The sequence below is a fragment of the Rhinolophus sinicus genome, chromosome 16 (genome assembly GCF_057876585.1).
Source record: "Rhinolophus sinicus isolate RSI-liver-muscle chromosome 16, RSI-T2T, whole genome shotgun sequence".
Taxonomy (NCBI): Eukaryota; Metazoa; Chordata; class Mammalia; order Chiroptera; family Rhinolophidae; genus Rhinolophus; species Rhinolophus sinicus.
The window spans coordinates 54,596,801-54,621,355 of NC_142516.1; the positions used below are offsets into that span (position 1 = coordinate 54,596,801).

At 37.9% G+C, this 24,555-nt stretch overlaps 1 long non-coding RNA gene across 1 annotated transcript in view; it reads left to right on the forward strand.

Annotated features, from left to right (window-relative positions):
- The window catches only part of LOC141571336 (uncharacterized), a 518,221-nt gene extending 494,840 nt beyond the window's left edge, over nt 1-23,381 (forward strand). The window contains exon 7 of the long non-coding RNA XR_016019140.1: nt 20,224-23,381. This is a non-coding gene — a long non-coding RNA (uncharacterized LOC141571336). The remainder of the gene's footprint in view (nt 1-20,223) is intronic.
- The last annotated feature ends 1,174 nt before the right edge of the window (nt 23,382-24,555 follow it).

Consider the following 24,555-nt stretch of genomic DNA (forward strand, 5'->3'; position numbering starts at 1 on the left):
GTCAGGTAGATGCATGCTAGAAGACCTAAGGTGGAGTATGTGACAGATTCCTCTTGTCCAGGCAAGGGGCACACACAAACAGCCTCTTTTCCTATTATCTCTACACCAGGGGTTCTTATGCGTGGTCTATGGACCCCTTGGCATACTAACACTTCCAGATAAATATTTTTAAATTAATAAAAGAAAATACATTTAATTACAAAAGTAATATTATAATAGTTATCAAAATATGTTTCAAAAACTAAATTTGTGGTACATATTACACATGGTTCTTCATTAATAAAAGATAAAAGATCTATTGACAAGTATAATGGCTATTGTAATTTCAAAGTAGTAAATGGAATGAAATGTCAGCAAATCAAAAATAATGTAAAAAAACTCTTGTTCCTATTAATCATGGTTATAATTTTTGTTAACACTTATGTGGATTATTGCCTTCACTTATCTTCTTATAACTGAGGAAAATACCTAATTTCAGTTATAATTAGTGAAGTAATACTATAATGGTTTTATTATCCAATTCCATAATCCCTCTGAATGCTTTCCAAGGATCACTTGCTAAGGAACCCTTGTTCTTACCTTAAAAAACAACAATCTACTACACCTTGAAGGCAGCCTTTTTTGATTTGCTGATTAGGCCTGCATACATAACATTAGAATCACAACTGTGTATACATGTATCAAATGTAAATTAGGATAGCTACCTTCTTGCACATTTATGTTGAAGAAAAAATCCTACTTGCTTTTTCTTACCTAATTAAAATGTTGTTTGAGAATTTTCTAGACAGCTACTGAAAAAAAGAGCCTTTTGTTATTATTCAGGGAGAAAATTTTCAATTTTTCAAAACTATTTCTTATATCATCTAATATTAGAAAGTACATGACTCTTGCTTAGAAATAAGCTCTCTGACTAGGTGCTATTACTAATCTCAGCTGGGGCAAAATTAAGAAGGTGAAATTTGTTATCTGCTAAAATGCTCATCCTAACAATCCTAATTCCTATTTCACTAGTCCAAACCTCAAATATAATTCCCAAAAAATTGCTTGCAGCTTCACATATTGCATGATTTAGTAGAGCTCTCACAAAACAATTTAGTTTCAAAAAAAAAAAAAAAAGATACTAAGGAGATGGCTCTCACCTATCCTCTTCCCCAAACTTTCATTGCCAAAATGTTTCATTTGGGTGCTTTGATCCTGATGAACTTTGCAAAATATTTAAGTCTTATCATTTGTAATAGGATTTGATGTACAAAAAATGGTGGCTTCTCTTTATTGAGTACTAGGCCAGCGAAATACGATCAAATATGGAAGAGGTTGTGAGCTATAAGAGTATAAAAGGGTATGTGTGTGTGTGTGTGTGTGTGTGTGTGTGTGTGTGTGTACAGAAGGTACCAAAAAATATATACACATTTTAATAAAGGAAAAAACTATGAAAATTGTAATACTCGTTATATACCGAGAACAAAAGATGAATACAAATCATGTTTGACTTCTGCAATTACAAGAGGTGCTCAAAGTGGTTTCCATCAGCGTCCAGACACTTGTGATTACAGCAAACTACTGCTTGAGCAACATTGACTAAAGTGTCCACTTGTATATATTTTTTTGGCGATATATATATATATATATATATATATATATATATATATATATATATATATATATATATATATATATTACCCAATAGATCTTGAGCAATCTTGTTGATGCAGCAGCTCTCCAAGCTCCCACTCTTTATAAAAAATTAGATACATTTTTAGCAAAAGATTCATTTAAAATGAGCTGTCTGATGTTTTAATGTTATCCATGTAATTTTTCTATTAATTCAACTCCCATTGTTAGTAGAAGCTATAAGAAATTACCGGAAGATAGTCTCCTTGGGGTTTCCATTTGATCAAGTTTTCATCATTTCGTGAAATGGCTAAGCCTCATTAATGGTTACTACTTCTACTTTCTAAAGAAACTGCCCTGGTTCTTCACCTGGAGCTTATCAGACTTGATAATGAATGATGTGAAGGAAACTGCTAGGCATTAGCATTAGAGCCATCATTAGAGACAGGATTGTATCATTAAAAATTATTACAGCCAGAATGAAAATCAGGATAACAGAAGAATAAAAGAGGTAACAGGCTGGTTAGGCTGGCTAGAAGGAAACATTAAAAAAAAAAAAAAAAGAAAAGAAAGTGAAATGAAAGCCTTAAAGTTTTCAACTTACTTTCTCAAAGACTCTGAATTCAATTGATTCCTTATTTTGAGATCAAATTGTGGTATAATACTCAGATCTGTTCTGAGAATAAAGCCATATAATTTAATTCAGTTCATCAACTATTTATTCATTTGTGTACTGATTTTTAAAATATTTTTCCTATAAAAATAATATGTGCTAGAACTTTCTTAACGTAATAAAGGACATTTATGACAATCCAACAGCTAATATCACATTTAATGGTGAAAAACTGAACGTTTTCCTCCTAAGATCAAGACACTTGCCACATCTTGCTAAATTTTGCACTGCAAGTTCTAGTCAGGGAAATAATGCATGGAAAAGATATAAAAGGCATCCAGATTGGAAATGAAGAAGTAAAATGTCTCTATTCATAGATGACATGGTCTTGTATATAGAAAATTATCAAGAGTCCGTCAGAAAACTATTAGAACTAGTAAACAAGTCCAGCAAGTTTGCAAAATACAAGAGCAATATAAAAAAATAAATTGTATGTCTATACTCTAGCAATAAAAACTCTGAAAGTAAAATTAAGAAAATTCCATTTATAATAGCATCAAAAAATAAAATACTTAGATAAAAATTTAACAACAACAACAAGAATAAAAAAGCATAAAACCTGAACTCTGAAAACTACAAAACATTGTTGAATAAAAAGAAAGAAGATGAAATAAATGGAAAGATTTCCTGTGTTCACGGATTAGAAGATTTACTATTATTAAGATAGCAATACTCTCCAATTTCATCTGCAGCTTCAGTGCATCCCTATCAAAATCCCAGCTGGACTCTTTGTAGAAATTAACAAGCTGATCCTAAATTGATATGGAAATGCAAGGGACCAAGAATAGTCAAGCAATCTTGACAAAGAACAGAGTAAGAGGACTCATACACCTCAATTTTAAAACTTACTACAAGGCTACAGTAATTAAGGCAGTGACATCAGCATACGGATAAACATATAAACCAATGGAACAGAATTGAGAGTCCAGATTTAAAACTAGTTGGTCAAAAAATTGTGGTCAATTGATTTCAACAATGCTGCCAACATGAGGGAAAAAATGAGGCAAAGAAACCCAAAACAGTCTTTCTAACAAATGGTGCTAGAAGAACTGGATAAACACGTGCAAAGAATTCAGTTGGACCCCTCCATATACAAAAATTAACTCCAAATGAATCATAAATTCATGCAAGACCTAAAACTATAAAACTCTTAAAAGAAAGCTTAGAGTAAGTCTTCATGAATTTGGGTTAGGCAAAGCTGTCTTAGTCAAAACAGTAAAAGCACAAGAGAAAAGAAAAAAAGATGAACTAGACTCCACCAAAATTAAAAATGTTTGAGCAAAATGGTGGTATAGGCATTTCTAGCACTTGTCCCTTCCCAGAAACATCAATTTGAACAACTGTCCATATGCAAATAATATCTTCATAAGAGCTAAGGATCTCAGGTGACAGATTATAGCATCTGGGAGGAAGACAGAAATAAGAGAATATATAGTGAATAGGGTAGGAAAGACAGTTTCATATAATCCCTAACACCCCCTCCCCAAGCTCGGGCAGCCCAGCAAGGAGAAAGACACCCTCTCCTTGAAGGAAAAAGAGTGAAATGAGCACCCCCACTTCACCACAGACCCTAACACCAAACCCACAGCCCCAGAGGCTCCTATGAACCCAGGCTCCCAGCCCTCCCTAGTGCCAGGCCAGTACCCCCTGGACCTGGGTACCAGACTGGTTCATGGACCCAGGCTCCTGGTTTACCCCAGTGCCAGGTCAGCTCCTGTGGTCCCAATCTCCGGGCTGGCACCCAGGGTGTCAGGGTATAGGCTGACTCTTGTGGCCACAGGTTCCAGGCTCATCCTAGAGCCAAGTTGACCCCAACCAGTCTCTCAGGCCAAAAACAAAACAAGGCAATTATTATTATTCACTATTCTTTATACATTCTCTATATTTTCTTCATTTTATGCCTTTAATCATGTGGGCTCCTTAGCTGGAAGCACCCTTCTTCACCCTCAACTCTGCAGAGCCAGTTCTTATCTACACCTTAAAGTTCATCGGTAATGTTACCTCTTTCAGGAAGCCTTTAAGGGGGAAACAGGGACTTTCTCATCTTTGAACTAATCGAGTACTTTATCACTATATTTTTATGGCATTGGCCACCTTATATTATAATTATTTGTTGACTTGTTATATCCCATTTCTTATGTGTCGGTTTCCAATAATTGATGCAGTAGCTAAGGGGCTTTATTTTAGCAAAGACTATTCTGTCACTTCTAATGTTCTGTTGACTGTTTATTTGTGTTTATTCTATAAAGGTATGTCTTTGTCATTTCATGCATTTATTCATATTTTTCTGTCAGTTGCTTCACTGTACCTCTTATTAATTATGTAGCAGCGTGCAAATGTTTTGACCGATCAAAAGAACAGTGGGATGGAACCAGTTGAATTTTCTTTGGGAAGCTTATTTTTGTCTCAGAGAATCTTGTTGAGGTGCATGATGGAATATCAAAGAGGAATGTAGGGCTAAAAGGGGAAAAAAATAGTCCCCTTGTCCCATGCCTGCGACTACAGTGAGGAATCACAGGGATGGTTTTCATGTGCTGCCTTCTGAACTGAGGAATGAGTTTTAAAGGATTGGCATGCATTCGACAGAAACAGGAGAGCTTCCAGCTTCTAGCGGTGCTTCTTCACAACTAAAATGAACTCATAGAAAAACAGACTGTCTTGTGGTGGCATTTGCTTTTCCGATTAACTAGCAGACCTATACAACCTCCTTCATCTGGTCAGCTCTCATTGATGGCTTAGGACATCGATACATTGTCAAGGAGGATTTATTGCAATTAAACTCCCCTCCTACCCACCCACCCATTATACCTAGATTTATGGCCACGATCTTGATTTATAGTGCAGCTTTAGAACTGGGAATAATCTGGTTTCAAATAAAATGTCTAGGTAGCTTAAGAAAAATCTTTATTTCTTTCCATTTACAGTAATATAAAGTTTTCATCCAGCCCCATAAAACTCAAATCCTTGTACTGCTGTGCCAATCTATAGTTCAGAAGACTTGAGTTTTAAAGATTGGAAATGTGCTTAGTTTCCCTGACACTGCAATTGGCTGTTCGCCTGCCCATTAGGTTTACTTCCCAAATGTACTGTGTGTTCAAAATCACTTGTGCCCTGTAAATATAATCAGCAAATGCCATGGGGGTATGAAAGAGTCCAGGACAACAAAAACCAGCATGCTGTAGGCTAGAGAATTTTATTTCATATTATTTGTTCTCTCCCAATGGAGAATAAACTCCCAGTTAGAAAAGACGACTGGCACAAGAATTTTGTTGGATTTCATTTCCTCACGGGATGCTTAAATCTATTAGATGCATTTAATTATGGCAATTGTTTCTGACACATCTCAGAGTATAATCAAATGAACTGGGGTTCCAAAGTTAGAAGGTACTAACCAAGGACGTGCTGTACCTTAAGGGGTCAGTTTTCTGTGCTGGGAGTGGGAAAGCTAGATGTCAGTGACCAGCTAGCCATATTTCTCTATTCACTAGTGCTGCAGGCTCCATCCTGGGAAGCTGCTGCTTTGGGGTATTTTTGTTTATATGATTACTCTGGGGAAAAGACAAACATTCACAAGAGAAAGATAACCACGCATTTTACTTTGCCTCCATGGATCTAACACAAAGTAGGGATTCTCCATAACCCTAAATTCAAGGTTCATTATATTGCCATGGGGAAAAAATGAAGTTCCAGATCGACAATGTCCAAGCTCAAACCCAAAGCAACTCATTTGGCCTGTTTATTCAAATACCTGATTAGTCTTTGAATAAAACATAGACATACACAGTCCGGGTAAGTTACTTGCCAGCGGTTTCCAAGATAGGCTGACCATCAGAATTGTGGAGGTTTTATAAAACATTCAGTTTCCTAGGCTCCACCTCAGCCTCAGAGAATCAGAATCTCCAGGGATGGGGCTGAGGAATCTGTGTGTGTAAAAATCACCCTCAATAGATTTTGATTTGCAGCTATGTCTGAGGACCAAAGAAGTAAACCATTCTTCTTTACCTACTGGTCCAAAGATGTTGAGGAATTACCTCAATGTTCTTAAATTTCCTTAAGATTTTATTAGTTTATCTCTTTTATGTGCCTGTGCAGGAAGCAGAGTGTGGTGAGTAATAAGTTTCCTAGCTTAGTAAGTTAACTTCTGCCCTCCACTCCCTAATAATTCACAATATTACCGTCATTTTCTGACATTCCAACCATACTCTTTTCATCTGGTTACAGTGACATATTTAATCATAATTAAAATGTTAAAATTCTTCTCTTTTCCAATGGTGAGTTGCTCAATACTGGATTATTTTATGCTCCTAGAACATGTTTTATAGTTGGAAGACTTACATCCTAGTAAAGAAAACAAGAACAAGTGGGAAAAAAAAAAAAGTGATGTAACGTTATGTAACAATCAGTGTAATAACAGTAATAATAAAGCAAGATAAGGAGATACAAAGGGATAGGAAAAATGAATAGTTTCAGGGAAGGCCTTTCTGAGGAGACATTTCGCATGAAAATCTAGTGTTGGAAACAGGACCTGCTGTATTTTCAGTACCTGAATAAATATTAGTTGAATAAATGACAGGAAGGGTAAGGCCTCATGAAAGTCTCGGCGATATAATCTTGGTATGTCCTACGAGAGGCAAGAACGTCAGTGTGTCTGAAGGGGCATTGGCAGAGTGAATTAGGTGGCCAGTGACAGGACATCAGCTGTGAGAGGTAGCCTGGGACCTAACTAAGTGGACCTTATAGGTCGTGATACAGAGTTGGGACTTGATTCTATGTACTGATGGGAAATTATTGGAGAATTTCAGTCAGAGGTGATAGGATTTGATTTATGTTTTGTAGAGATAACTCAGGCTGCAATGAAGTACATGAATTGCGGGATCCAAAAGTGAAGGCAGAAAGCGCAGACAAAGGAGCCAGGAGAGGGTGGAGGCGAGACCTGGTGAGAAGAGCTCAGATTCTGTATATAGTTTGAGGTGGATCACAGACCTGGCTAATGCATTGGCTTTAGAAAGGAAGGGAAAGAGAAGAGTCAAAAACTAAAATCTATATCTATGGCTTGAGGAACTGGATAGATGGTACAACATACCAAGGTCAGGAAGACTAAAGAGATTTCGGGGAAGGAAATCAAGCGCTCTGTCATGAACTATTATAAAACTAAGAAGCCTATCAGACTTTGAGTCAAGAAGTTCAGCACAGAGTTGGACTCAAGTGTGACGCTCAGGGCTCTGGTGAGAGAGAGATTTGGGTGTCATCAGCATAGTACACACTTGGATTGGCCTTGCTGGCTCCTATTTTGCTATGTCTCCTTTCTTTTCTTTGACTTCCACAATAACTCCAACCTTCTCTCTCCCCTCTCCTTAGCCTCCTCCTCTGTCAGATATACATACATCAGCCTCTTTTTTTTCTCTCTACATTTTTTTTTTTTTTTGCCATGGAATTTATTTCTAGCTTAGAAATATGTGTTCTTACCAGAAGACATGGATTCTACTGTGTAATTTATTAGGTCACTGCCTCCTCTCTGGGCATCAGTGTTTTCATTTAGTAAACATGGGGTCAGTCAGCCTATATCAGTTAATGGGGAAACAGTGGGGTGTACTCTGCTTTAAGCATGTTAGATCTGATTTTGTTGATCCCATCATGGTGGTTTTAGATGATGATATTTAGATAAGATCTCTTTGAACAAATGTGTTCATGAGCAAAGATAGAAATGTGGAATCCACTGGCTTAAAATTCTAAATTATGTTATTTTCTATCACATGATTTAATTTTCTATGTAACTTATCTTGGCCAAGGAAATGGGAGCAGAAGTGATTGTGGTTTAAGGTCTAAAAGTAAGGCTAAATATCATGTGGTATTTTGACATCTGGTAATATCAGTAGGGCTTTGAGTGGTTTAATTCTAAGCTCTTCTTCCCACTCTGCTTCCTGGGATAAGGTCCCCTAGCCAAACAACCCACCTTATCAAAGGACCAGGGGCAGTCCTTTTGTAGAGGGTTTTAATTTCTTGCCAAGAGTTATACCAACTAGCCAATTATGGAATTACTTTATTAATTATGGAATTCCAACTATAGAATTATTCAAACAAGTCAATCACATTCTCCTGTAGGAACCAGGGAGTACCTTATCCTCTGGACCTGCCTCCCACAGCCCTGCTTGCCCACTCTGTTCCTGAATGCAACCCCCATATGACCCTACCTCATGTGCAGAGTCTTTCTCCCCCGAGCTGTGTGTATATGTGCCTAATAAATTGCTGTTGATTTCATCAGTTCAAAGTCAGGTGTTGAGTGTTTAGCCAGTCCCACAACCCAAGGGCAGAAATCCATCCCTTACCAATGGAGTGAATAGGAGACATGTAAAACAGTGCTGTGGGACAAGTGTGTGAAAGCTTTAAAAGCAGGTGAATAGTTTTCCTCTCTTTTCTCATTGAACATCACAATGTCCCAGACAGTGGATACTTCTCAGCCTGGGTCTGACTGAAGAGCCGAAGTCAACTCTGACACACACTTTAACCTTGGTTGGAATAAACCCTGAGATTTTGGACTTGTTTGTTACCTCAGAATAATTTAGAATAACTCAGCATAATTTAGCCTAAAGGAAGTAGAAACAGACTTGTATTGGGGAGCAGAAAGCGAAAGCAAATAGAGAGCTTCTAAGGTACTGGGACAGCATAGAGAAGACAAAGGGGATTCTCTTGGTTCTGTACCTAATACAGCTATGGTGTGTTCATTGTTTATTTTATTTTAATCTTTATCACAACCCCATAGGGCCAATAATTATCTCTCATCTTGGACGAGGTTAAGAAACTTGCTTAGCATCAGTATTTATCAAACTCAGCATGACTGACATTCAGAGCTAGCTGGTTCTTTGTTGTAGAGGGACAAGGGGGAGCATGCTATTGTGTGCATTGTAGGTTGGCATCTTCCCAGAAGCACTTGACAGTCACAAGCATCCAGGCACTGCCAAGTATTTCCTGGGGGACCAAACTGACCCAGGAGCAGAACCTTTGCAGTAGAGTCATAGACCTGAATTCAAAAACAAGTCTACCTGGCTCAAATGTCTAGGCCCTGCAGACTGAAGGTGTGCAAAGAAGAAAGACTTGGCCCCTTCTTGACCTAGCCTAGGACCTACCTGTTCAGATCAGTGGGTCAGGAAAGGAGACAGATTCTCACATCCCTCAGCAACTTACCGGAACTGTCATCTGGCACTAAGGAGCATAGATCAGAGTGTGTAAAAGCCTCCTATCCTTTTACCAAATAGCTGAGCCGTTCATCCCCACAGAGGATGTTCCTAATAAATTATAGGTCTGAGTGAGAGTGTGATGAGCCTGAAGAAGGGTCATGATGAGTCTCTCTTTACTGCTATTAAGAAAAATAAAACTGTGGTTAACCACATGGACTGTAAGGAGAATAAATCAAGGAAACTTAAATATGTACTAGGAGGAATTTCTGAGGCCAGGAAAGGCAGCACATGCTTGCTCTTCTGCCAACCTGTTAAAAGACTCGTGCTTGACTCATGGTGAACTGTGTCCTGTGGCTGGCAGCCAGGAGACTTCTGGTGAGGTCGTGGGCATAAGAGAAACACATGTTCCCTGGGCAGGCCCTTGCCTCCTCAATTAAGGGACAGCCCCAGCTACTTGGGGCTTGGAGAGACAGGCTGAGACTCTGAGAACTTCAGTCACTGCAAAAATGGAATCTACCTCAGGCTTTAAGGAGAAGCCACAGGAAACCACCAGTCTTTGGAACCCCAGGATGGTATCCTGTTCTGTTCTGTACAGAAATTTCCTTTCCTACATGATCTCATCTGTGCTCATGTGCCTCTCTCCTTCATGAACACAGCTCCTTTAGCTCTTGCTGAAACTCTGCTCTCCTTGGAGCAAATGCTTATATGAAAGGAAAACTCCACAGTCCATGAGGACTGAGAGGAAAGATGCCACCATATCCCTTATTGGACCCCAGCTATTCCATCACTCCAAGTGCCCCCACTCCCATTCCACCCCCCTCCTTCAACCAACAAACAATGTCCTCAAGTAAAATATCACAGGCACACATCGATCACGGGGGCCACTCACACAGCGCAGTCATTTACACTCGGACCTTCTTTAGGTTCAGTTAGACTTAACCCTGGCTACAAGTATTAACCCACAGATCAAGAAAATTGATTGGAACTGCCCTTCTCCATTTTTTAGACTCCTTCCTTCAAGTTTCTGAATTGAATGATTTTACCTTGAAGGTTCTCAGTTATTTGTTTCACTGTAATTCACTTCTTTGAAAAGTCGGTGAGGGGAACATTGCATAGAATACGACTTGCTTAGCTATTTACTTTGAAGAATAATTCAGAGTCATTATGACGTGTATGTACTGGGTAAGAGGGAATCTTAAATATTGAAATCTAACATATAATCATGCATCATAATTTTATTTTTCCAAAAGGAAACAGCTCACATTCTCCTGGGAGTTGTTCAGTGCTTGTGGAAGGCTTTTCGAGAGACCGAGTCAAAATAGGGTGGCATGTATAATGTTCCCACTGCAGCATCATAGCTGACAGCGAAATTCCTAGGTTGCTCCGCAATGTGTTTTCGATAGTTTGCATTCTGGTTAACTGTTATTGCTTAGATGTGTGCATGCAAATGTACAGAATTTCAGCTGTCTCAAGTTCTCTGCTTTGAGGATCTGTTTAATCCTCTTTAAGGATAAGTGATTTTTATTATTTTAGAGTCGGCCTGCTATAGTGTAATAGCTTCTGTTCATGTGTGCGGCATTTGCTGTGGGTGAGCCGTGTGAGCTCCAGGCCCTTCTTGGTCAGAAGGGGTTTCTGAAGAGGTTCCTCTTGCATGCGCAGGCTCCTCCCTGGAATAAAAGAAAAGAAACATTATCAGGCCTTGGAAATGTATCTTTGTTTAGTGCAGTTGCACCAAACATATGGGTCTTTAAAGGTTGCCTGAGGATCTAATGTGTTTATCTGAGTGTTGAATATGTATGGGGTGCATTTCTATGAGCCCTAGTTTTTAGATGGTTCATAGAGCTTCTTTTTCTAATAGTTGAAAAACCTAACTTGAGGGCTTCTTCGACTTTTTAGTTTGTCTGCTTCCTTTTTGTCTGGTTTGGTTTTTTGTTCTTCGTTTTAGAGTGACTTCCTCCTCTTAAGTGCATGTCATCTCTTAGAATTCCCTGCCTCAACTGTTTCAATAAAAGATATTAAAAGAAGGAAGGGCCTTGGATTTATTTTCTTGGATTAGATTCAGTGAGATTGAATGGCTGCACCTAAATCTATTGATCTATTTCATCATGCTTTTCCATGTCTACATGGCAAAAGTCAGTAAAGAGAAGTCAATCCATTGTTTTGGGGTTTCATTTGTTTATATTTTAGCAATCGAAAAGGCAATCTCACATTGCCTATTATGCAACAATTTAATCATATGGAAATCAATCAAGATAACTTGCCAAAAATAGACACATGAGAAAATGCTCAACATCACTAATCATCAGAGAAATGAAAATAAAAACCACAATGAGATATTACCTCACCCCAGTCAGAATGGCTATCATCAACAAGACAAATAGTAACAAGTGTTGGAGAGGCTGTGGAGAAAAAAGAAACCTTCATACACTGTTGGTGGGAATGCAGACTGATGCAGCCGCTATGGAAGGCAGTGTGGAGGTTCCTCAAAAATTACGAATAAAATTACCATATGACCCAGCAATCCCTCTCCTGGGTATCTACCCAAATAACCTGAAAACATTTATCCATAAAGACACATGTGCTCCAATGTTCATTGCGGCTTTGTTTACGGTGGCCAAGACATGGAAACAACCAAAATGTCCTTCGATAGATGAATGGATAAAGAAGTTGTGGTATATATATATATACAATGGAATACTATTCAGTGGTAAGAAAAGATGAAATAGGACCATTTGTGACAACATGGATGGATCTTGAGAGTATAATGCTAAGCGAAATAAGTCAGACAGAAAAAACAGAGAACCATATGATTTCACTGATATATGGTATATAAACCAAAAACAACAAAAGAACAACACAAACAAATGAGAAACAAAAACTCATAGACACAGACAACAGTTTAGTGGTTACCAGAGGGTAAGGGGGGTGTGGGGTGGTAGATGAGGGTAAGGGGGATCAAATATATGGTGATGGAAGGAGAACTGACTCTGGTTGGTGAACACACAATGGGATTTATAGATGATGTAATACAGAATTGTACACCTGAAATCTATGTAATTTTACTAACAATTGTCACCCCAATAAACTTTAAAAAAAAGATAACTTGCCAAAAAATGTTTTGCATATATAAATTTGATCTGATTTTTGAATACATCTCAATGTATTTTATTCATCAACGTTTTGATTATATCAAATGATGGCAAAATATATTTATAGCAAAGAATTACCCCCAAATTTCTTCCTTTCTGCCTCCTAAATTCTGGAGCAAATAAAAGTATGAGTTTAGGGAAACCCTTTGCTATGATTTTTTTAATCCAAATAAATTTGTATTTTTTGGTTCAAACATGGTTCAGTGTCTCCATGAGGTAAATCTTCTCTCGGGACATAGTTCTGATTGACATGTAATGGCTCAATACTGAAGCATAAGCAATGATATCCACATATCCAGAATTTAGAAGTGCTTGGCACAAAATAGTTTCTCAATAAATATTTGTTGAATAAGTAAGATGTTGTTGATAAAATGACGATCCTTTTCCAGATATGAGAACAAAATCGAATTTTCTGAAACACCCTTAGATAACTTTAGAGCTACAGAAATTAACGTATTTGAGGAAGGATGAACAATTCAGAGGCCTAACTTCTAATAACCCAACACCTTCCCTTTCCCCTTTCATCATCCTTATTTCAATTTTATCATCATAATCATCTCAGGAAGTCTGTCATCTTAGGATCAAAGACAGGTGGAAACTCATTGTGTATTAGTCATCACTTTATCATTTAAAATGTATGAAATGCCTTCACTATTCTCTCAATTTACCCTGTTCACTTTACTTGCATACGAGGTCGGACAACTAAGTTCACAAACTTATCCTAGGAAAAGTGCTACATACCTCATTGCTGAATATCACTACAGTCACCTTCGAAGTACTCCCCTTGGGAAGCTATGCACTGATGCCAGTGCCTAGTCCACCCTTCAAAGCAATTTAGGAACTCTTTTTCTGGAATGGCCATCAGAGCTGTCATCGTATTACCCTTGATGTCCTGAATGTCATCAAAATGTTTTCCTTTCAATATTTCCTTTATCTTCAGATAAAGAAAGAAGTCATTGGGGGTCTTCTTTTCAATATTTCCTTTATCTTCGGGTAAAGAAAGAAGTCATTGGGAGCCAGCACAGGTGAGCAGGGAGGGTGTTCCAGTACAGTTGTTTGTTTACTGGCTAAAAACTCCCTCACAGACAGTGCGGTGTGAGCTGGTGTATTGTCGTGATGCAAGAGCCATGAATTGTTGGCGAAAAGTACAGGTCGTTTTGTCTTTTTCATGCAGCCTTTTCAGCACTTCCAAATAGTAAACTTAGTTAACTGTTTGTCCAGCTGGTACAAATTCATAATGAACAATCCCTCGGATATCAAAAAAGGTTAGCAACATCGTTGCAACAAGTTCATGAACTTAATTGTCAGACCTCATACATTAGTATATGCAGAAAGAAAAAAACTGAAATTGCTTTTAGAGGTGTGCTGTGACAACATTTCGCTTACCCTACTTTCCCTTCAAGATTTTAAGTGATTCGATGCTACAGTTTCATGCCATAAGCAGGTTAAGGAGGCAAACACTAATGATATTTGTATGTGAGTTAGGATAGAATTGTTGTAGATTTAATGATTTGCTGATTGTCAAAAGCCTTAACAAAAGAAAACTCCCCACCAAAAATATATTATGATTTCTACTACCTGAAAATGTCACAAAATCACCACCACACTTAGCATTTGTTCTAGTGCATGAAAACAGACTAAATTACAAAGTGGAAGAATTTTTTTTTCTAATTCTAAATTTTTTAATTCTAAATTCAGTCCACCACAATAGTCAGCCTTATGACATAGTATGCTGTTGAACGGTTTTTGCCCTAATATTGATGTCAGTAATGATTTTCTTAACCAGTTAAACTTGACCTCACAAGACAAATATTATTATGCATGTTTTTCTAAAGCAGGACTTAGAACAAAAGTTCATAACGTCATGCTATGTATTGAACACTCTTAGTATGAGTTAACTAAAGGGTATATTAGATAGGGTCTGTTTTCCTTTAAGAGTCAGAGAGTACTTTTTTATTTTTTAAATTTTATCTATTTATCATCTATCATCTATCTATCTATCTATCTATCTATCTATCTATCTATCTATCATCTACCTATCTATCTATTTTGAGCACTGTGGTGAAGAAATGCATAGGGTGCTTTGGGGTCAGGGGAACTCTCTTCTGGAAAGAGATGCTGACCTAGCTATCTTGAAGGATGAGGGGAAAAAGTAGCCAGGCCAAGAAGGAAGGTGGTTTTGCAGTGAGAAGGACCAAAGCTGACAAGAGCACCAGAAGTGAACCCGCGTGATCAGGATCAAATACAGAATTTGTGGAGCCCAGTACAAAATGGAAACGTAGGGTCCCAGTTCAAAAAGCAGAGTCCTATTTTAAATGACATAGCCTCTGGCTATGGCTACACAGATTCAGTCAACAAATATTGATCAAACATCTGCTTTGTGCCATTGCCTCTTCTATGCATTACTGATATAGCAGAGAACATAACCGAGCAATGTCTCCATTGTCACAGACCAGACTGTGTAGGGCCTCGCAGGTCTTCATTGGGACTTTAACCATGACTGATGCGGAAAATCATTGGAGGATTTGAGAGAGGAGTAATATGACTTGATTGATGTTTCCAAAGAATAATCTGCTATGTGGAAAATAAATACAGAGAGGCAAGGGCACAAGAAGGGAGAGCAGTGAGGAGGCCATTGCACTAACCCAGCCAGAGACGATAGTGGATTAGACTAGAAGGTTAGCAGTGGACATGGGCAAAGGGGTTGAATTCTGGATAAACAGAATTTTGAAGGTAGAGTTAACTAACTGGCTTTGCTGATGAATTGGACATGTGATATATGAAAATACATAGGATCAAAAGTGACACAAAGGATTTGGGTCTGAGGAAAAGGAAAACTGAGTTGCCATTTGCCAAAATAGAGAAAACCACACAAGAAAAGGGTTTGGAAGGGAAGATGGAGATTTCAGTTTTGAACTTCTTGGCTTGGGATGCTTGTTAGACAGTAAATGTTACACACAGCAAGAGTTTTCTAGTTTATTCATTCACTAAATGAATATTGTTTGAGAACCTACTATGTGCTAGGCCCTAGGAATGTAATAGAAAACAAAAATAGACATGCACCCTGCCCATACATTGAGCTTAGGGCTAGTGTGGAAGTCTGTCATTAAACAAGGGATAATATAAATAAATGTAAAGTTACAACTCTGAAAGGCGATATGAATGAAAAGTACACAGTATAGATAGATAATGGAGCTTTGAGTTAGATTAGGAAATAAAGAAAGATTTTTCTGAAGAAGTGAAGGTTGGGATGAGATACTAAGAACAACAACTAAAACATATCATGTTCTAACTGAAAACATGTTTTTGTGATGAACCACCGACCCTTAATTAAAGCCAGTGTCCAGGATGTGGTCGAAATTCAGGAATTTAGGACAATAGAAGTTCCAAGTAAAGAAAATGGAAACAAATGGGGAAAGGAATGGTGTGAATGAAGAACACATAGAATAGGAAATATGAGAAGGAAGGGACTTCAGGGTGAAATTTCAGACTTTTCCTTTACTTCCAGTTCACTGGAGAGAAATGGTTACCCTTAAGAGACTGCAGCAAAAATTTCTAATTAGACCATTCACCAACAACTGAATGCTGAGTGTTTATGTGAGTGAAATTATATCATCACTAAGTCTTAAATTTTACAAACCACATTTATTGGCAGTTTGTCTTTAATTTCCTTCCTTGTCATATTTTATTACAAAAGATAGCATTTGCATTTTATTTGACATCCTGCAAATATAAGACAACTCTTCACAAGAATTTGTTTCTTAAAAAATGTCAGAGTCAGCTTGTTTAGTGATTATTTTATTGCAACCACATTTCACTGTCACTTATTGTGTTTGCAAAATTGAATTCTGACCCAAAAACGAGAAAGCAGAGGACTTGAAGAAGCACACCTTTCTTACCTACAGATGTATGTATCTAGTAATGAGGGGAGTGAAAGACCTTTGAAGAACTCTAGGGTGAGTCAGAAATTTTGTCAACCTCTCCCTCCTTTTTGGGTTCCAGTTAACATAAAAAGAGATGGAAACGATATTGGATTATATGAAAGCAATTCCATTATTCTCATTATTTCTTGCCAACTGCTAGCACTGATTCCAGGTAACTTTAGTGTGTAAGGAAGGAATAACTGATTATGTAGTGACTGACTATCACTTGGAATTTTGAATAAGACTGTTGATTCTCTGAAGCCATAGCTTCTGTACGTAAGCAGTGGATTGAGTGTTAACTGAAGGAGAAACGGCCTCCAAGATAAAAATGGGAAAATTGTGTCAATCCTGGGCCTCTTTTCCCACACATCCATTCCTTGCCCACACATCTACTCTACTCTGTAACACTGGGAGACTGACCACCACGGGAAATATATCTCAGACTTCCCTGGCCTGGCACTTTCTGCAGTGCAATCATCCTACTGGTGTCGCTGCCAGCCTCACTCCCTATCCTGGAATCAAATATAAATAATAAGAAATCCTAAAATGTATATAAGCAACATCAATGTATAAAATGTATATAACATCAATCCTAAAATGTATATAAGCTTTCAGCTTACGCATTTGTTCTGCACTTTTTGTGTTTTACTTTGTTGGTACAGAAAACTTTGAAATTAGGTACAGGCCATCCACTGGCCTTAACCTTAAAGCACCAAGGATTAAACAAGCTCAAGGCTGACATATCTGAGTACCAGGAAAAGCTCAGAGTCAGCTGATTTACCTGAGGCTCTTGAAAGGAATACCCTGGGGATTAATTTAGCTCAAGTTGAGATTTAATTTGAAATTTTTCTTCTCTTATTTGACTTTGAAAATACACAAAGAAAAAAAATTACTGTAATGACCATTTATTGTGCCATCATCACTGAATTTGCTATTTTCAAAGCACAAATCTATAATGTCGAAACAGAGTTTAAAGTGCCTTCATACATTGCCACCAATCCTGAAAGCAAAGCTCTGATCCAACTACAAAATGTCTTGACTTAAGTCTTTTTTTTTTAAACCAATAATGATTTTTGTTGCTGTGTTTTTTTTTTAAAAAAAGACACACAATTTAGAGAATTTAGAAGATCTACTTCTTCAAATAGTAGTTGGAACACGTTTATAGGCTTGTTTAGCTATTGCTAAAGACTATTTTACACATGGCAAGTTTTTTATTCAATTTTTTTCTCATCACTTATCTACTTACTCCATTGGTAGTGCTGGTAAGGTCTTATTCTTAAAGTCTTACATATGCTAATCACTCTCAGAACTGCAGACAAATGGTTTCAGAACAGAACATAGCACAGTGGGTGGGGACTTGGGTGCAAAACAGCCATACTAGAAGACATTCAGAGCACCATACTTCAGGAAGCAACGCTTTCAGAAGTGAATAGGTGCTTTCCCCCAAAAGAGTTGGACACTTGAGATACATTCAAGTTCACTCAGCTATTGTAATTCCAATCCTTCAGCATCCCAATGGCATTTGGGGATAGCCTTATCATATTTTCTATGGTGAGAGGCTCATGTCTGCTCATAATCTGATTGTTAGTGACCAAACAAGCTTCAATAATCAGTCTCATACTCAATTTCATACAGATAATTTCAGAAATACAACCAAGGATCTAGGAGTTGATATTAGTAGGAAGAGATTATGTGTGGGCTTGTTCTACACAGAAAAGCTTCATAACTTCAGTATAAACTATAAGCTGATATTCGTAAAAGAGGAAAACATCCTCTGAAAGCCGCCTTTAATTGATCAAGTAGTCAGTTTCTGTAAATAGAAATATTAACCATCATATGTGGCAAACATGAGAAAGAAGCTCATCTTAGTTCAATAGAGGAAAGATTCCAAAAGTTAGATTCTGATTGTCTGTGTTTTTATGGCATTTGTTACTTGGCTACTTGTATTTCCCTTGGAATTATTAAATCCCTGTGCTTCCCTTATTCTCCTTGGTGATCGTAGAAAAATATCTCAGTTTAATTACCTGGAGAGTTAAGGTTTATCTTAGACACAGTATTTATACTGATATCTGAATTGGAAAGTTGCACCTGTCCTGTTATTCTGCCCTTAGGCACGGACCATGCAGAGCGATCGTATGATGTCATCTAGAGCCTGGTAGTATATCAGAACCTAATCTGTCAGCACCAAAAGGTATCAAAGATATTATTTAATTCACCTCCACCTTGAACAGGAACAAATGAATAGTCTGAATAAATTGATGGACTTTTCTTTCTCTCACCTGCGTGATACTTTTCTTACATACCCACTCACTTAGCACATCTAACAGCCTGCTGGATATTCTTCCTTATCTGCATTTCTCATTTCCGCAGCTACAAAATATACTCCCCCAAAGGCCAGAACTGTATCTTACCCAACTCCTTCCAATGGTGGATATTTGATAGACTCAGTTCTCATTTTCACAGCTTATATATGTTACCCAAGTTACATCTCAGAATTTGACTTCTGCTCAGGTAAAAAGACAGCTCACTGAGTGGCTGTAGCAATTAAATAAGATCATATAAAAGGAAAAGAACTTTACAAACCAATGTACAGGTGATAGTTGTTAACATTACAGCGCGCCAGTGGAGAGTTCATTAATTGAAGGGCTGCAAGGAGGTAAACAATCTCAAAGGGGGTGTTTGTGACACAGGGGTCAAAGCTTTGGGCATAAGACTGGCAATTTGACATGTAATGCCTGCACTAAATGCCGCCCCCTGCCCTTTGATTTGACCACTATTTCAACTCTAAACTGTGATGGAGCTTTTCGTTGGCAGCAAAACCCACTCCTGCTGCTACAGCTGGAATGGAAAGAAGTCAATTTCCACTGTGTTCATTATTGGCATAAAAGAGCTCACTCTGTGATTCCTTCTTATTCTGCCAGAATGATGCCAGTATTCAGGGTGGACAACCAAATCATTAAAGGCATTTCATAATTTCCCGAGAATCTTTTGGTCTGGTTGATGCTCTCCTGGTAGCTTTATTGCCTTTCTACTGGTTGAATCAGATCATCAGCCAAAGTAGCTGCAGATATTCCCAATTGTCATGTTTTTCCATAAAGTCCTCCGGGACTGGTCCAGCTTCCCCACAGGGTCTCTCAGAGACTGAGGGAAGCCAGGTCACTTCTACTTTTAGAGCATATGGTGACATAATGCAAATTATAATAATTTTTAAAAAATGAAGAAATGCAAAACAGGATTATAAAATGTTGCAGTATATTTTAAAAATTTATAATTAATAAATTAATCTTGTTACCACAAGATAACATGACGTTATATAATTATTCATTAGATTACTATGGAGTTTATTTTTTTTAACCCTTGCTAGTAATTTGTTTAAGAAAGTTTATATTACATTATCTAGCCAATGACATGGCAGAACAAGTCAGCTGGGAGTTTATGTCACTCTTTAAAAAGAACACTAGAAAGCGACATTTCCCTTTTCTGCCTTCGAATGTTGCTTACAACATTTAGCTATCTTGAAGTGTCCGAGGCCTAAAGCACAAGCCATACATCCCTGAGGATGGGAGAGGAGGAAGACAAAAGGACATTTGTCCCTCCTGATGTTATTCAACTCCTGAATTATCCAGCTCCACCAGATACTTCCTGTTGTTTTTTAGTCCCACTCTAATCTTTCTGTGTCCTTCTTTTTATAGGAGGGGGGCAAAAATCCTGGAAACGGCATTTCCCACCTCCCTTGCCAACTGGTTTCTGTTAATGACAAGGAACTTGCACAAGACTGGATGGAGGAAAGAGAAGACAGAATTCATTCTTTCGTTTCTGGCTCAAGCATTAACAGCAGTTGGAGAACGCAGGCAACTGTTGTCTCTTACACTAGCAGCTGCAGACAACTGCAGGTGGCTGGGGACCCCAGTGGTTTCCAAGGGACCACAAGCCCCTGGTTTCTGGCTTAGCAGCATCAATGTTGGATCCAACAGCAGCAGTGGTGTTACCAATCCAAAGTCTGTGTGCCTGACACGCTTCGAAAGGCCAAAACTCAAAACATCAGAGTTTGGTGTAAGGAAAGGTTTATTGATTGAAAAGGCACTAACAGAAGCCTTAGTAGTTCCTGGAATCCATCTTAAGAAAGTACAGAGGTCAGCCTTCTTTTATATCAAGGGAAGGGAAGGTGTGAGGGGCTGGTTTTGTAAAACTCAAGCCCCAAGAAGAATTCCTCTAATGATTAGTATGACTATATGCAAGACAAAGCAGGAGCTATTAACCTGAAGGCCTTGGGAAAAACACAGGCTTAAACAAGATGGAATCAGAGAAACTGAGCATTTCCCTCTGCTGCTGTGTTGCTCCAGCAGCTTTATCTGCAAGAACACTTAAGAGGCCACCCCTTTGCTTCTCTAGCCCTTCCAACACCTTGGTGATCAATTCATTGTATCAAAGTCCCTCTGTTTAAAAAATCTACAGTAATTTATATTTTTTTCCATCTGGACACTGATGAACCTTATAGAGAACTGCTTTCCCTTCAGACTTCTTGTTATAAGATACAGTGAATTGTCCTTGTTAGAACTACTTCACTGAAGCTAAAAGCATCCTAAGGGATGTTCAGTTTGAGACACATAGTGGGTAGGGGAAAGGAAGTTTGTTGAGCCACTACTCTATGCCAAGCTTTGTAGAAAATATTTGATACGTATTATCATAATTTTAACGGAATTGTTTTATTTGTATAGTTTTCCCCATTATAGTATCATCTGAGGACATGGAGTCTGTATATATTCACATTATTCATTCACCAGTTCTTGAATAGTGACTTGCGCAGAGCAGGTTCAGTTTATTTTTGGAGATTCTGAAGCCAAACCAAAGGCATGACGCATACGTTTTGTTCTCATCTGTTTTGAAGGACTGCATGTTTCTTTTCATATTTTCTAGGTTCACCCGTAGCCAAATCAAATTATCAGCTACAACGTTACCTAAGTCCATGTGAAATAACTCTCTGTGAAGTATTTTATCTGTGGGTTATTTTGACATGAGCAATATCTATTTTTGAGGCCAAAACTGCAAATCTACTTATCAAATTCTGAATTGCTGAACCAGGCTTAACAAAACTGAGTTGTTTAAAACAACCCAGATTTGACTTTAATGGGTCCTCATTAAGCGCTCTCTGTGCTTTCCAAGTGTTCCAAATGAATGAAGTAAAGCGGACTAGGGTATTGGCCAATTTCCCTTTGGAGAGTTTCGCCTACCCCACCCTCCCCACACTTGCCAAATCCCACCAGGCAGCCTGCTGTGGCAGAAACCTGTTTACCAGGGAGGTGTGGGTGATGGGTTTTAAACAGTTATAAGTCAGCAGAGAAATATGTGAATGCTTCAGAAACTCAGCCATCTGGCCTTGGAATGAGAATGCAGAGAAGATGCAGAAGGGAAATCAAGAAAGAAGTGGAGAAAGTCACTCCAGGACTCTGGGGGGAAGGGTGCAGGCTCAGGGAGAAAGTTCTGTGATTCTGCTCCTCTCCAGCTCCCAGAGGAAGGGGGGCAGGCGCTGCTGAGCAGAAAGCCTGGGGGGGTGGGTAAGCACTGGCAGAGCCAGCTTTTGGGCTAAGCGGTTTAGGGGGATGTGAGGATTCAGATGCTGGGATGCATGCAGCCTGTGCAGAGGACCTTGAGCTTAAAATTGGTTTCCTTTGCTGAGAACTGGAGAGACTCAAATAAAAGTCTAAATGGAATGTTTATATTTTTCAACCTAACTGAAATAAATGTTATGGAAAATGTGTGAAATTCAGAAAATTAGAAGAAAGCAGTAGTTTCATCACCTAATCCTCTGTCATCCCACCACCCAAACATAACTGACCACTGCCAACATTAAGGTACATGTCTTTCCATTGCTTTTCTCTGCCAGGGTTTGCAGTACACAATGGTAGTGATGCTAGTTGTGCAACTTTGCAATTCTCTTGCTTTCACTTAATGCTATTTTAAAATAATTTTCCCTATTTTTAATATTGTGATGTATATTATTATGACTATGCAGAATATCACAACAAACGTGTAATTCCTAACACATCCATTTACCTATAGTTATATATTTATAACATTTCCAGTGTTTTGCTGTTATAAATAATGTTACCATGAACATCTAAATGTAAAGTTTATTTCGTGTTTTAGATAATACCCTTAGGATGGAGTCATACAAGTACATTGAGTGAATAGGCAAACATATTTTTAAGTCTACTGAGATGTTAAATGAATATTTAATTTTGAAAAAAATCTACATGCCTTTACAGATGAAATGCTTCATTCATTATTATTTTAAAAATACATGACCCCTCTTCTCCCTTCTTTTTCCTAGCATGGCGCAGTGTATCATAAAAATTCAAGGTGTCTTTAACTCCTGGAAAAATAAAATAGGGGTATAGATCATATTCTGTATCATTTGAGTGTGCACCTAAAACTACTGGGCTTTTGTAGTAAATAATAAAATGTGTGCACTCAGCCCCAACAGTCAAATTATTCAATAGGACTATAGTTCATTATTTTGGGACTGAATAGTTGATGTTGAATGTGCCACAAAGAAAGCATGTAAGAGATCTCTAATAATACCAATGCTATACCTGCAGGTAGCTGTCGCTAGGTGAACAGTAGTGCTTTGCATGTACCCATAGGTAAGCATTCCGTGGATAACAGAGAAGTAGAATTAACAAATGCTATGAACTGAATGTGTCCCCACCCCCTACCATTCATATGTTGAAGCCTTAACTCCAAAGTAATGGTATTTGGAGGTTGTAATTAGAATTAGATGAGGTCATGAGGATGGAGCCACCTGCACAGGATTAGTAACCTTATAAGAAGAGGAGATGAGAGCCCTTGCTTTTTCTTTCTGCCATGTGAAGACTCGAAAGAAGCAGCCTTCTGCAAACAAGGAAGATGGCCTTCTCCAGACACTGAATCTGCTGACACCATAATCTTGGACTCCCAGCCTCCAAAACTGTGAGAAATATATCTTTGTTGTTTAAACCACCCAGTCTATGGTATTTTGCTGTAGCAGTTGGAACTAAGACAGCATATTATATTAATCCAGTTATAACCCCCAAAACTTTCTTAACTGCCCAAAGATTTCATTTGCTTCCAATTATAACACAAATTTCATACATCAAATCACAATAGGGAATATTTTCAAAGGAAATGCAGACTTCTCATTACTTTTATTAACTCTCAGTTGCCTCACATCACTCCCCGGTAGTAGTAGTGTAAGCCTATCCTTCAAAGTCAATAGCTTGTAAGGATTTTGCTTATATATTATGAAAGAGTGATTAAACGTAAAAAAAAAAAAAAAAAAAAAGTATCCTCTTTTCTCTCTTCCATTTCTGTATGTTTCCGTTCTGGGGATCTTGCTACTCTCGAGAATGTCATACCTTGTTTCCCCCCAAAAAAGACCTAGCTAGACAATCAGCTCTAATGGGTCTTTTGGAGCAAAAATTAATAGGATTCCTGGTTTTATTTAAGACCCGGTCTTATATTATAGTAAAATAAGACCCTGTCTTACATTAATTTTTGCTCCAAAAGACTCATTAGAGCTGATTGTCTGGGTAGGTCTTATTTTTGGGGAAACATGGTAGAACTGGAGAGTTTTCATAGTAATCAGGCTTAATCACTCATTTTAAGAGAGGGAGATTCTGGTGTGGCTAAAGGAAAGAAGTTCAAGATTATAAATAAAAACCCACCTCTGATTTTACTGCTCATTTGTCCACCAACCCCTGCTTCTCTATCAAGAAACATATTACTTATATCAATTATATTTTTTGCTCCTCACTCTGTTCTCCTGCCTATTGAATGCTTATGAAAAAGAAAACCATATATATATACATATACATATATATATATGTGTGTATATATATATATATATGTATGTATTTTTTTTAAATGAGGAAGTCACTAATTCCAGAAAAGCCACCCTAAATAACTTATGTTCCCTACAAAGCTGGAGATGAAATACAAAGTTCTAATTGATTACCACTCAGCACATATAGATAGAAAATGATAAC